Source organism: Sceloporus undulatus, chromosome 5 (genome assembly GCF_019175285.1).
Source record: "Sceloporus undulatus isolate JIND9_A2432 ecotype Alabama chromosome 5, SceUnd_v1.1, whole genome shotgun sequence".
Taxonomy (NCBI): Eukaryota; Metazoa; Chordata; class Lepidosauria; order Squamata; family Phrynosomatidae; genus Sceloporus; species Sceloporus undulatus.
The window spans coordinates 77,560,527-77,575,412 of record NC_056526.1 but is presented as its reverse complement, the minus strand read 5'-3'; the positions used below and the strand labels follow the sequence as shown (position 1 = coordinate 77,575,412).

General features: G+C 39.8%; 1 non-coding gene across 1 annotated transcript; it reads right to left on the bottom strand.

Annotated features, from left to right (window-relative positions):
- Positions 1-3,026: 3,026 nt before the first annotated feature.
- LOC121932332 lies at positions 3,027-3,197 on the bottom strand. The gene has a single exon (XR_006104320.1). It is a non-coding gene; the product is annotated as a U1 spliceosomal RNA (small nuclear RNA).
- Between the last annotated feature and the right edge of the window lie 11,689 nt (positions 3,198-14,886).

Genomic DNA, 14,886 nt, shown 5'->3' with positions numbered 1-14,886 from the left:
TTATAGTTGAAGAAAATAAGCCAACAAAAGGCTAGGTCCTTTCCTTTATTAAGAAAATGGGAAAATTAGGCACAGAATGGACATGGGGGGGGGGTACCTGCAAATTCACATTTTAGACATCCCTTTCCTTACATGGTCTTTAAGACTTCGTCTCCAAGTAGACCTTCTACACCAATCCCAGTAACAAGATTGAAGAATCCTTTCAGTCCTAGGGGCTTAATTCCAATTTGAAAAGAGTTATGATGGCTACATTCCAATTATAAATGAGGAAAAGTGCACAGGGTGGGCTCCTAAGCAAAACACTTACAATTTGTTCCAGTGAAAGTCTTCAAACATGCAAAGATTTGCCAATCTGCAGGAATAGCTTCTGTGATGTCCAAAACCTTGCTACTCTGCAAACTTGAACTCCTATGCTATGCAAAACCTTGCTAGACTGCAAATAAGAAGTCCCACTTTCATGGCCATAAAGCAGAGCTAATTTGACTGCAAACTCTTCCCAGTCTTTAAATAGTTCCTAATCTCTGACCTCTGGTCATTGATTGGAGATTAAAGTAGAAAAAGATTTCTGTCCAGAAGAAAAAATCTCTACCAGCTGATCACCCCCCATTGACCATTTTTAATTACATTTGCATATCCATTTTTATTCGTCCAACACACATACAGTCTGTGAAGTGGCTTCTACAAAGATAATCACTAGATAGGGGTAATGGGAATTACTGCATTTGCCATGCTATTGACTTCACACTACCTAGCAGGCCATGTGTGTGTTGTGTGCATTCAAGTAGTTTCTGACATGGTGCCCCTAAAACAAGCCTACCATGAGGTTTTCTTGGCAAGATTTGTTCAGAGGAGGTTTTGCCAGTGCATTCTCCTGAGGCTGAGAGCATGTGACTTGCTTAAGGTCACCCACTGGGTGCCCATGGTCAAGGTGAGAATTGAACCTTGGTCTCCAGTCATATTCCAATTCTCAAACCACTACGCTATGCTGGCTCTGTCAGCCACTATGCCACTCTGCCCAGCAGAAGCACTGAGTAATTTATCTGAGGCTTAGACTTCACCATTAGCTATAAAGTGACTTACACAGAGAAGAAAATTCATAAATATCCTCTCATATCCACATGCAGATTTTTACACAAAGCTCCAAAGATTAATACAAATGTGAACATCCACAGCCTGAGAGTATGTCTGAATGAGATTTCCATTTCCCAAAATCTTTCAGTGCTATATCCTGTTGGAAAGATTGTGCCCCTGTGTTCATTGCAGATGTCTTTACTGAATCAATGTGACACTTTGCACACATTACTTTACACAAAGGTCATTTGCTGCTTCCAAGCATCTTGTCCTGACTATTCATGTTGTCACATCAAAAATCACTTCTTGGGTGCAGCTGGGGTACAATGAGAAAACAACTTTTTTTACTGGATCAGGCTTAAATCAGAGTTAACCCAGTCAGGCCAGTCCGCTCTAAAGTGTCTCTAGAAAACTAGAAGAGGCAACATTCACCTAAATGATATAAAGCAGCACTGAAACATCTTTCACTCAAATGTCTTCAGCTTTTCAAAGAAATTGGGATATCAAGAGTAATGCTGATATCATTGATACTAGGGTCAATATAGAGTGGTGGATGGCAGTGTGGTGATGAAGTTTTAAGGTGCAGGTATCCATCATGACAGTTTCTGTAGTCCCACATCCCAAATGAAAGCAATTATATTGATTCATTTCAGTGTGTGTGTGTCCATGTGTAAACACAGACTCCAATAAAGGATTTTTTCCAGGAGTTTCTCTTCTGAATGCCAAGGAAAAATGGTTTCACCCTGGCTACCCTGAGTACTGTAGTTGTACTTAGAGGAACAGAGCAGGGTGTGGAAGGTGATATGACTGGCCCCACTACACCACTGGTTATAAACTGAAGAGGTTTAGAAAAGGGGTTTGAAACCATGGCCCTCCATATATATTTGGCTTGCAACTCTGAGCAGCTCAAGCCAACATAGCCAATGTTCATGGATTATGGAATCTGCAGTCTACAAACTTCTGAAGGGCCTATTGCACTTTAGCTATCTGAGGTTACTTAAAATAGTTGGCAATAATCTCCAAGCAGCAATTTTCCCCCGAAACGTTGCTGATGTGGTTAACAAAATTATGATGGAATGAATTTATGATTAGCAAGGCTAAAACATTAATTTCTTGACATGGAAAATTAGTGACCCATTTTCAGTCTAGAAGAACCTCTTTGAACTGGACTTTGACTTAAAATGAGCACTCTTGTCTTCCCCTGTCTCAGTCAGGGCTGGTGGTTCCCATATTGGTAGTGTGGTGAATCCTCTCTGGATTTTAGTCTGAACAAAAGGTTCTACTCAAGGAACCCAATCTATTTTAAAGGTAGGAGTCTTTGTCTTTGGTAGCTCCTTTGAAGTTTTAACTAAAACTCAGAGCTAAATCACCAAGCCACTGGCATGGGAACTACCAGCCTCAACTGCCCTCATATATGCAGGGCTACTGATGTCCTGTGCAGAAAATATCTGAAGTGAACTGAAAAGTGAATTTTCAGATTCCTTTGGTTAGCTGAAGGACTGTTGTTGCTGTGCACCTTCAAGAAGGCAACCCTTACCATGGCTTTAATATCTATTATGTTTCAGAAAGTAGAATATATGGCTCCATTTTAGGTTGTGGAGGGTGCCTTTATTTTTTAGTCACTGGGACAGCACTGTTGGCTTGCTAGATGTTGCATACTTAAGGGGTTAGTCTTTATATTCTAGGGGGGAAAAACAGATTCTATTTTTTCACAAAACTCCACAACATGCTACATTCGATGGACCATTCTCCCATTCTCTTGAAAGTTCCACAGTATCTTTAGGCTGAGCTTTGATCTGTCAACCACAAATGCAAAATGGTTTGATGGATGGTAGGGATATGCTTGTTCAAATTGTTTGTTCTCATAGGAGAGAATGGATCATTTAAACAGTTTTCTCTATGCTACATCAATACCTTCAAAAAACATGTGCAGTTTTCAAAGATGCCGTGTGGAAGGAGAAAGTGCCCCCCCCACCAAAAATATCCTCACTTTCTTACTGCCACAAATTATGCAATCAAGTTTCTCACATTTGGGGACATCACAGGGGTCAGCAAGTACAATGGATGAGACTCATCCTGGGAAAACCACCTTCATGATCATTGTATCTCCCCTGCCAGGTAAGTATCCCACGCAGTGCCTGTTAGGAAGAAGATGGTGGGGATAGCCAAGCAAGAAGACCCATTCAGTTCCAGGTATCATAGCCAGTGATAGAAGTTCCCCCAGCATCCCCACCTCCTCTTGCTTTCACAGACACATGGCTTCCTGGAGGACAGAAGTGGAAAGCCAAACAAGGAGGCTCACTTGTTGCTGGCTATATTGGCCAGTGCAATATACCCCTCAGTCAGATCTCTCCCCTGCCTTCTTCCTGCCTATATCATGATACAGTGGCTGCATGGGCAGAAGGTGATTGATTAGGCTTGGCAGATTAACCTCCTTACTTGACTCCTCTGCCCCTGAACAGTTTCTCCACATCCAGCCAAGTAGTGGCAAGTCAACCTCAGTTGATTGACCTCCTCTGCTCCCTCCAGGCACTCAGCCATATAGTGGCTGGAAGGAGATGTGTGGAAGAAGTAGGCAAGCAATCATGTTTTTCAGTGGCTGGCTATCATCCTCCTTACTCAGTTTCCCCTGTCCCATGCCACACACAAGGGCATATGTCTGGTTGGAGGCCAGACAGCCAAATGAGAAGGCTCATTCATCACTGGCTAGTTTGTGATGGACAGGTTTTGATCAACTAGTTCCTGTGAGTGTGAGAGAGAGCACCCAAGCAGAGGACTGGTCTCTGGGGACCTCATTGGGGTCCTCCAGGAGTACTGCAAGATTATATACTTGCAATGCATAGAGACTATACCGGTAGTAATACTCCTAGCTTGTCTGACTCCAGCTTCTTTCCATCTGCTACATGATCATGGGGTGATTGATCTGTGGTCTTCCTCAATGTCCAACAAAGTTTCTATTTTTTTTCCATTTCTTTCTTCCAGACACATCACATCAATATAACACATCAGTATAAATTCTTACATAATAAAAATGCCTCTTCACCTTACTTTTCTTATGAATAATAGAGCACCAATAGGAAGAAAGCAAAAAGCCACGAGAAGGAAAAAAAACCTCTTATATTTCTTCTTTATGAAAGAATAATTGCTATTATGCTTGCCCATATCAGAGCAAATTATCAATATGCTGCAGAGTAAACCATCAGGACTGAAAAAACACGGTCGAGGGGATGGTAGACCTGAACTTTCCAATAGATTTCTGAGATATATGGACTAGATCAGCAAGAATTTCTTATGTTCAGACAAGATCTTATAAGAAACCAAAGATTTATTACATTTTGAGAAATGATGCGCCAACAGATGAAAAATGTTGATTTTTTTTTTCTGGCACATGATAGTCCTTATTTAAGTACTTTGGATTTAGCACTGTTTATTTTGTGATTGGTCATTGAAAGGTACATGCAGGCTGACTTTCCAAGACTGATTGCTGAGCCATGCATTTCTAAGGAAATCCCATTCTGAATGGGGAAATGTGTTTATTGCAAGGGATATGCATTTTGTCTTTGCTATCTCATTTGACCCTCATTCCCAATTGTTTCACAAAACAAAGTCAAAACACAATAATTCTTTGCACCCTGCCTCCATACTGTCCCGATCTTCTTCTGCGCTTCTCCAGATGATATGGCTGTAGGTACTATGACCTCCATTCAGCTCTGGGGTCCTCACATATTCTTCAGTTTTGTCCATTTTGCAAAACAGTTTGAACAGTGGATTTCAGGTTTCTGTGGGGAGAAAAAAATGGGCCTTAGAAGCCTGAGGTCTGACTGTCTCTTCTATCAAACATTTCATAATAAAAAATGTAGTTCCTGGAAAGAATAGGACGTGTAAAATGTTACTTTTTAGGCTACAACTCTTAGAATTATCCAACCAGCACAGCTGCAAGAGATAGTCTTAAAAAGTAATATTTTGCATGCTCTGAAAAAGAAAAGGTTTTCGAGGATATCTGAAGCAATAACAGGGACAACACCAGGCCTTTAACAGCATGATCATGTTCGATGATGATGATGATGATGATGATGATGATGATGATGAATAATGATTAAATATTCAAAATTTGGATGAAATTTCTTGAGTCACTATTTTCGTTCTTAGATGTTGTTGTTTGTTGGAGGAGGGAGAAATCTATGTTTTAAGGCTTATCCTATAAAAACAAACCCATGTTTGCTTGTATTTTCCATGTTCCTACAGGCATATGTCTACTTTCCTACTATTTATAAAGGTTGTTTCCTTGTTTGTTTGTTTTGTTTTTTTCATTTGATCAGAAATAAGTTATATTGTGTTCTATGAGACTGGCTTTTTGGTGTGCCTTCTAGGATCCTTCCTTCAACTACTTAATATAAAAGGTTATTATTGCACTCTATGCTCTTATCTTAATCTCTTCTGAGCCCCAGCCCATCATCAGAAGGCCAGAAGCCATTAGTTTAGATAATAGCAAGAAGAAAGACAATTCTAAAGATTTGAGGATTGTACAGTGCTAATATATCATTTGATGTCTTTGATCTTGGTGCTGAACGTAATAGATAAAGGTAAGAATCCATCTAACACTGTGGTTTAGACATAATAATGAAACAGTCAACTAAAAGATATAACCTGCAATACCTACATAGGAATAAAGTTTCCAAAGTGTATAGTTGAGTTTTCCCTAACATAGGAGTAGAATTCAGAGACATAGCTGTGTTAGTCTGGAATATCAGACTGCAAAAGGATCTTGTACCCTCCTTGAGACTAGCTGAGCAAAAGAAGTTGTAGCATAACCTTTCATATACTTGGTTTATTTTTTCAGTTGCATCAGTTAGTCTCAAAGGTGCTACACAATTCATTTTCCCAACACTTCTGTGATTCTAAGCTAGTATAGTGTAGTGGCTGGGAATGATCATGATCATGATGACGATGACAATGACAATGACAATGATGATGATGGATGATGATGGAAGGTGTAGTCCAACAAATCTGGAAAGCACTGGGAGAGAAAATTCAAATACATTGTTACGGATGTTTGACTTCATTTTTAAAAAAAAAAATCTTCTATGAATTCTCTGCCTGAAAACACAATAATCACAATAAATATAGAGTTTCAAAGATATAGACATGTCTGTAGAATCAGTATGTAGAGAGACCTTGTAGCACCTTTGACACTAACTGAAAGAAAAAAGTTGGCACCATGAGCCTTTTTAGACTTCAGTCTATTTCCTCAGATGCTTTTGGTGGAGAGGAAGCCAGAGACAGACATATATTTGACATAGGTATGTGAGAATGTCAATTCATATTCAAAATGCTTTGGGTATGGAAATGAAATAGCAAGTCCAGTTTTAATTATAGTTGTTTGTGGACAAAGACATAGCCATTGGATATGGAAATGAGATGGCAAGACCAGTTTGGCTTTCTAAACTAGATGAGTGTAGGACTCCTGGATGAATTCCAATTCTGCTGTTTCTCTTTCCAATCTACCTTTGTAGTTCTTTTGTTCAAGGACTGCTATTCTGAGGTCTGACATGGAATGCCCAGGGAGATTGAAAGGTTCTTCCACTGGTTTTTGTGTATCCTCATTCCTAATGTCTGATATATATGTCAATTTATCCTCTGGTACAGGGACTGGTCTGTTTGCCCGATGTAGAGTGCTGATGGGCATTGATGACATAGTATGCCATAAATATGTTACAAATACTGAAGACACTACAATGTTTTAGTTGAGCAACACAAAACACATTAGTAAAATTCAAAGATATAGCCGTGTTAGTTTGTAGAATCAGTACGTAGAGAGATCTTGGAGCACTTCTGAGATGAACTGAAAGAAAGAAATTGGCAGTATGAGCTTTCGTAGCCTGCAGTCTACTTCCTCAGTCTACTTCCTCAGATCTGAAGAAGTAGACTGCAGTCTACAAAAGCTCACGCTGCCAATTTCTTTCTTTCAGTTAGTCTCAAAGGTGCTACAGGATCTCTCTAAACATTAGTAAAAGTGTGACTCCATGAAATTTGGAAGAGCCACCAGGTTGTCAGGATCAAGAAGACTGGGAACCAATGGTCATGAAGGCTGCCTGGCAATGAAACTGTGAATCCACTCTAGCTTTTAGTCCTTGGATTGTTCTTTTAAAATTTGACTAAAATTCAAAGCACTTTCACTGCCCCATTGACATGGAAGCCATGAGTCATAATTGTTGAAAAAGAAAAGGAAAAGGAAGGAAGGAAGGAAGGAAGGAAGGAAGGAAGGAAGGAAGTCATTTTCTCTTCCAGAATCTCAGCTGTCAAAAAGAAAGTTCTTGTTGCTGTATCATCAGTATGCCCTGTATTCTGTATGCCCAGAATAGTTTCAGATTGTTGAATATAAATTAAATATCTGTTCACATGTCTTCTTGAGCTCTTTAAGCCATTTTGCATGGATTATGTCTTTGCCATGACATTTAGAAATAATCCTGCACTTGCTTTAGGAAAGGAATCCATTTTTAACAGACTCCATTTTGCATAAAGTGTTAATGCCCATATAAAATTTAACAAGGTTTAGCCCAGAACATTTTGTACAGACAATTAAAATAAAAATTGAAAAATAAAGTTCAGTTGATGTGTTGATCCAAAGCAATCAGGGGAAATAAGGCCAATTCTTAAGTGACCCTGTCTCCTTCAGCACTGTCACTTTTGCAAGAGTGTTTTTTAAAATGGCAACAACTTTGACTGTCTATCTTCTTTTCTGCAGTTTAGTTTTAAATCATTTTGAATTAAATGTAGAAGTGGTAAAGCAATTATTGGAAAGTTCTACCATGGTAGGTTAAGATTTCCATTTTGCATGCCAATTCATGAGCTTCAGACCTTTTGCTTGCAGTGGTGTCCACCACCCAAGACAGAAAGCAGGAGAAAGAAGAGAGAGGGACAAGACAGAGCATGCATGAAGTCTCACAAAGGGATTGTCTTGCAAGACTTTGCTAGCATGCTGGCATCCAGCCTTCCTACACCACCATGGCACAACAATGATCCCTTTGGCTGTGTCAGGGTAGGTCATGCTTAGAGTGGTGGCCAGCTTTGGAGTTTGCATTTCCATTTTTACCTCATGGTCATGATTTACATTTTTATTACACCCTTTCTCCAGTGAGCTCAAGAGAGTGCAAATAGATGTTACCAGCCCCACATTATCCTCACAGCAACTCTTGGAGGTAGGCCAGACTGAGAGATAGTAATTACTTTTGTGGCTCAGAGGGGACTTGAACCTATATCTCCTGAGTTCCAGACTGGTTCTGTAACCACTATACCAGGCTGATTCTCTTATAAATTTTTTAAAATTGTTTATATCAAAAAAATCCACTATCTGTGGTATATGAAGTGCCCTGAGAACAGCCTCTACATTATATAAATTTCTAAAACCATTTGAGCATTGTTGTGCCATCGTTGTCTCACAGTGAGTTACTAGAGGTGCAAAGCAGATTACTTTTGTCAAGAATCTAAACCTTAATAAAATTATTTTCCATCCCTGCCCACAGTTATTGACTGCACTGGGCATGGAAGTAACTCCTCTGTCTATTTCAGTGAGCTCAACCTTACTAACATATCTGTCTAAGGCTGTGATACTACAGAATCTTTCTTAGGAATAAATCCTACCTTTACTAAATTTGAATTTAGTCATACTTGCTTCTAAATAAACATGCCTAGGAACACTAAACATTATTTCTAGTCAAATAGGGCATAACTGGGGTAGGGGGTAGGTACAGTTTAGGCAAGTAGATACTGATGGTAGTAAAAATAAAGCATTGCCTACAGACCAATGGATCACATATGTGTTAATATGAATGGCACCAAATATCTACCACACAAGCAGGAAAACCCAAGTGTCATCCTCTAATGTTGACAAATGCTTCAGCAAAAGATAGTTCACCTCCCATAAAGAGAAATCTCCTTAGCTGATGAGCAAAATCATTTCCTTTCATGGACATCCCTGCTGTTTCACCTCAAGGTTCTGTGAAATTAAATTTGGATTCTGACAACCCAAAGATCTCATTGTTTCATAAAACTGGTCAGGTATGACCGCCTTAAGCATCAGTTCAGAAAATTAAGTTTCAGTGTGTGAGTACTTAGCCACATCCACTATCCGCAGTATATTAAGTGCCATGAGGAAAGACGGTCCATCTGTATACTTGCAAGACATAAAAAAAGGATGGGATGGCTTTGGAAAGTGCCTTTTTCATTTAGCTGCTATGTGTTTTGTTTCAGTATTGTGTAGTCATCTATAAAACTATAGTGCTATATCTACCCACTCGACAGACAGTGCCAAATTCATTCATTTTCATTCCTTTGCCATTTGTTACGCATATTGCTGGACTAGGTGAGCCTACTTCAGCATCAGGTTTTTTAGTATTCATACTGCCTGCCAAAGAAAAAACTACCAACTTGCTGCTACTATGCTTTTTTAACAGGATGTTTGGTAGTTTCACCTTAACTTCTGAATTACGCTAAGAACCAGTTTTCCATGTGCAATTTGAGAGGGAAAAGCATGCACAATTCTCACTGGCTTTAATGGACAATAAGTCATTTTTATCATAGTAAACTGAAAATAGATTGTTGAGGGTCCACTTTATCTCTTCATGAAAGGCTTCTGGATCAAGAACTGATATTTCAAATCCAGGACAGATGGATGTATCTATTACAATGTTGTATGTGACCTGCAAATGGTCAGAGGTTTTTAAATGCAAGATGCTCATTATTTCTATATGGTTGCTCTTAAAGAGCATTGCTTTTCAGGTAGTCAACACTACAGAATAGATGGACCACTTCATCTAAGCCTGCATCTGCAGTGCAAAAATAATGCAGTTTGACACCACTTTAACTGCCATGACACAGTGCTATGGCATCTTGGGATTTATCATTTGTTGTGGCACCAGAGCTCTCCAACAGTGAAGACTAAATATCTCTGAAAAAACTGGGAAATCCCATATTTCCATAGCATGGACCCATGACAGTTAAAGCAGCATCAAACTGCATTATTCCTGCAGTGCAGAAACAGCCTAGGTTAAACAGATGGCTGCACCTCCCCTCCCCACTTCCCATCAACCTCTCCTGTGCCTTTACAGTCACCACAAGGAAAATATGGAGACCATACTGAGCAGATAACATCTAGAAGCCCAGTCTTTAGTTTCGAGAAAATGCTAGGCTTTAAGGGATGAGGGATCTTGGGAGGCCAGTTTGACAATGTTCTTAGTAATTATGCATTATGGCAAAGACCTTGGGGTAGCCAACGCATGATGATCCAGAGCAGATGTAATTACTGTCTATTTGGAAAGCCTACAAAACACAGATCAATTCTGTCCATGTCTAATCAGGATTAAGCCCACCCGAAGAGAATAGCTCAGTTCCATTCTATCACTGATAGAAGAAAGTTGTAAGTCAAATGGGGAATCCATGTGAGCTTCATCTTTAACCTACATCCCAATGTAAGACCATCTTCCTGAAACCATCAGATCACAATAGTCAGTAACTAATCTTAAATTAGTCACTCCTACTATGCCTTCCCCAAACTTTGAAGGGCTGAAAAAATATTATTTCCACCCCCCCATGGATAATTTTTCTGTGGGCTGTTTTTCTATATTCTCAATTGTCTTTGGATTCCCTATCATGTATGTATAATGCTTCTGCAGAACTTATGTTTGGAAACAAGAGATGGTCAGACTCTTCTGTTAGACTGTGACAAGAAAATGGCCTTGGAAAACCCCTGTACATCCTAGGAAAAGGCCTGTAAGGGCTATTAAAATGTGAAAGGTACCTCAAAATGCCCTCAAACATGGAGAAATGCCCAGTATCACTCCAAGGCTTGGTGACTAGTGGATAGGTGAAAATATTAACAGCAAAAAATAGCTCCCCTCTACTATTTGTTAAGTGGAATATCCAGAGCCATGAAAATGACCTTGCAGACCACATCAGACTCGTGAGGTCTATTTTACCCATTCCAGTTTCTCTGTGGCCAATGCTTGGGTCATTGACCTGTAATGAAAGTTAGAATCATAGAGTTGGAAGACACAATGGCCACCCAGTCCAACCCCCTGCCATGCAGGAACACAGAATCAGTGCGCGCACACACACCCAATAGATGGCCATCCAGGCTCTGTTTAAAAACTTCCAAGGAAGGAGACTCCACCACACTCCAAGGGAGTGTGTCTCACTGTCAAATAGCTCTTACTGTCAAGATGTTCTTCCTAATTTGAGGTGGAATCTCTTTTCCTGTAGTTTGAATCCATTGTTTCTGGTCCTGTTCTCTAGAGCTGCAGAAAACAAGCTTGCTCCATCCTCAGTATGACAATCCTTCAAATATTTACACAGGGCTATCACATCACCTCTAAATTTTGTCTTCCCCAGGTTAGACATACCCAGCTTCTTAAGTCTCTCCTCAAAGATGGTTTCCAGTCCCTTCACGGTTTGGTCACCCTCCTCTGGATGTGTATGTTCTGAATTATTGATGACTGCATGGTTAAATGAGATGGAAAGGAATGACTAATCTCCACTGGTACATTAGGGCATCACCTGTGTTCATATGATAACACTGATAAGATCATTTGCCTCTGCCCCATGTAGACATTCTTTAGGAAGCCAGGACCTAAAATGCAAAGCCTGTTACCTCCTATGTTGCCAAAAAAAACTCCTGCCACCAAGTGCAGAAGCTCCTTTCCTTTTTTTCCTATCATCCAATGGCAGGCCCACTGAAGCATGTTCAGCTCCATCTATTTGATAGCTTTCAGCTCAAATCTAGCCTGAAAAACATACACAAACACACAGAGATTGAGAGAGAGGGAAAATACATAGGAGTGTCATGTCATCAGCAACCCACTTCCAGAGATTTGGGTTCAAAATATGAGACCAGGAAGCAAGGCTTTATGAAGTCATAAGATGAGTTCTTGTGATGTCCCAGTGGTAAGTCACACAACAGACTGGAGAATGGCCCAGAGAGCTTTGGGTTCAAGTGATGATGGAAATGAGAATGAGTGGAATCTGAATAAATGAGGCTAAGGCTTGGGTAAGCATATGGAGGATCAGCATAACTATATTCCCTGAGACTTGGCAACTCTACACATATGATTCCCAGGGCTTCCTTCTTGAATGAAAGTAATCAACTTTCTCTTTTTCACATTCAAAATGAAAAACAAAAATCAGGACAAAAATGTATATTCACATGGCTGACAAGTGCTTAATACTATTTCTTCCCTGGCCAGCAACTGAAAATTCTTGAGAGCTTTTTGTTTGTTGACAAAGACCTGATGGATGATTTGCCTTTAAAACTAAAAATGACAATGCTACTTATTATTTTTCTAAATTTGCACACTGTTATTTTCCCCCAAAGTGGTTAAACTACATTTTTAACCAACAAATCTGTGTACTCTTGCTGATACCCTGAGCATAACAGCAAGAGACAGTTGTTACTAATTATGCATAGTCTTTGAATAATTATAGCTCTCATCAGCAGAATGAAAATGCTAAATAATGAAGGAAGGCAGTTTAAAATGTATGATGGATCACAGATCCACTGTAATGCTGCTTGCCTCTTAAAGATAATACTAATCTTAACATAAAAAGCCATGTCTTCTTCCACTAAGCAGATTTGCTCTTCCTTAGCTTGAAGGCTTTGTTCTGATGAGCTTATCATGGTGGAATGTACTGCAACGAGTCAGGAATTTCATCTTTGTTATGCTGTAGACTATCCATTGTCATCGCTATTGTTTCCAAGAAGTGTGGCTGAAGACGTAGGATTCATATTTGCATTGATCTAAGACTTGAAAGGAAGATGGCAAACTTATTTTTAATAAGTGAAACGTTCTTAATTTTCTTGTGCTCTAGCCACGACAAAGCGGCAAGATGATGGGGCTTCTTTGTCTACAAAACAAAAGGATCACTTTCTCAAAATCATGTTTTTTTCCTGTTATATATATCCCAAAGCCATCTTATTCTATGTACTATGCTGTAATCCCAAGAGAGCGATATGCTCTAATATAAAAGCATGTAAGTAAAGCAGTTGTGCATGTGTGTGTGTGTGAACTAAAAAGATTAAAAAACCCATCAATCAGCAATTTTGTGTGAAAAGTGAGCAGCAGAATCTGATTCAGGTGTTCATTTCTGTACATGAGTAGAGAGTGTTGGAGGTGTAATGCTTCAGTCTCACTGCTCAGTTGATGGGGAAGGTCTGAAAGGGAAATGTAATGACCTATAGCTGAAGATGACTGCAAAGCTCCATAGGAGTGAAAGCCCTCATAAGATAATGCCTCTACTCATGTTGAACCCTGTAAATGTGCTGACTTTGAACATGGCTTCAGCTCAGACCTGCCCCTTTTTCTCATCTGTACAGCCCCTAAAGCAGAAAAAGTCTTCCTGGGGCAGAACATGGCCACCTGATACCTTCATCGCAGAGCTCCATGAAGGAGAGAGCAGCAGCGGCAACAGGCACAGGTTTGGAGATTCTGTCCTGTGTGTTTGCCCTGGAAAAGGGGTGGGATAAAGAGTGTGCCCATGAAGATCTGTAAAGCCCACATAACTCCTAAGTGTCATTGTATTTGGCTAGCACTCCATCTACACTACAGAAATAATCCAGGTTGACATTACTTTAACTGCCATGGCTCAATGCTATGGATTTTTTTGGGAATTGTAGTTTGTTGTGGCACTAGAGCTCTCTGACAGAAGGCTAAATGTCTCACAAAACTACTATTTCCAGAATTCCACAGCACTGAGCCATGGCAGTTAAAGTTATGTCAAACTAGATTATTTCTGCATTTTCTAGGACTGAAACGGAGGGAATATTGAGGGACAAAGTCATCAGCTTTTCTCAGTGTTCATGAGGCTAATGAACATTAAGCTGCAACCACACATCCTTTTCTATGGGGTGAAACAGACCACCCAAAAATGCCGGATTGCGGCCGCCATGGCACTGCCTGCCATGGCACCACGGTGCCACAGCAGCCACAGGCCACAACCCCAATCCAGCTATTTGCCGGTGCAAAAATAAGTGGCAGAAAGCTGCTCCTTTTTGAGCTGGCAAAAAGCTGTTGCTACCATGGCTGTACACCACTCCTGTGGCATGCTACATCTAAACACCACACTTCCAACTTGGGGGGCATGCGTTGTGCATAGGCCAAACCCCCAAGCTGCTTTTTTTGGCAGTCTGTTCAGGCCCTACTTATTTAGAACTATGTGAACATTGAGTTTAATTATTAACAATTATACATTATAGAAAGGCTGATGATTTATTGTATCTATTTATTAGAGAAGCATTGAGGGCTTTTTATTTTACAATAACATAGGTTTATATAACTGTTGTTGAGAAGACTGGAAGCCACTTTTATCTTTCTTCTTTTCCTCCCTTTTCACCCTTGATGTACCTATTTTTTATTATTTTTGCATCTTTTCTCTTTTGATTTTTCCCAACATTCTGTTATTAGTGTTAGTGTTATGCTTTATATATCTGGAAAAATTGTTTTAAAAGACCAAGGCAGAAGAAGAGGACATGATATTCCATCTAGTGTGCTGAATAAAACTTTAGAGGTTTCTTTTCCTTATCAAACACAGCTAAGCCTACCTAAAGAGGAAGCTACCTAGTGTGTGAGAAAAGTAGCACCCTACTTAAGCATTGCATCTGCAAGGGTTTGGACTTCTATCTATTGAAGTTTTGGGAAGACCTGTGGTTTGGCCCTGGGCTCTTGGGAGACTTCCACAAGAGACAAATCAATAAAAGCAATTAATGAATAAATCTATAAATGTGATGGTGACTGGATTTCATTCTACAAAATACTGGAAGGTATTGAA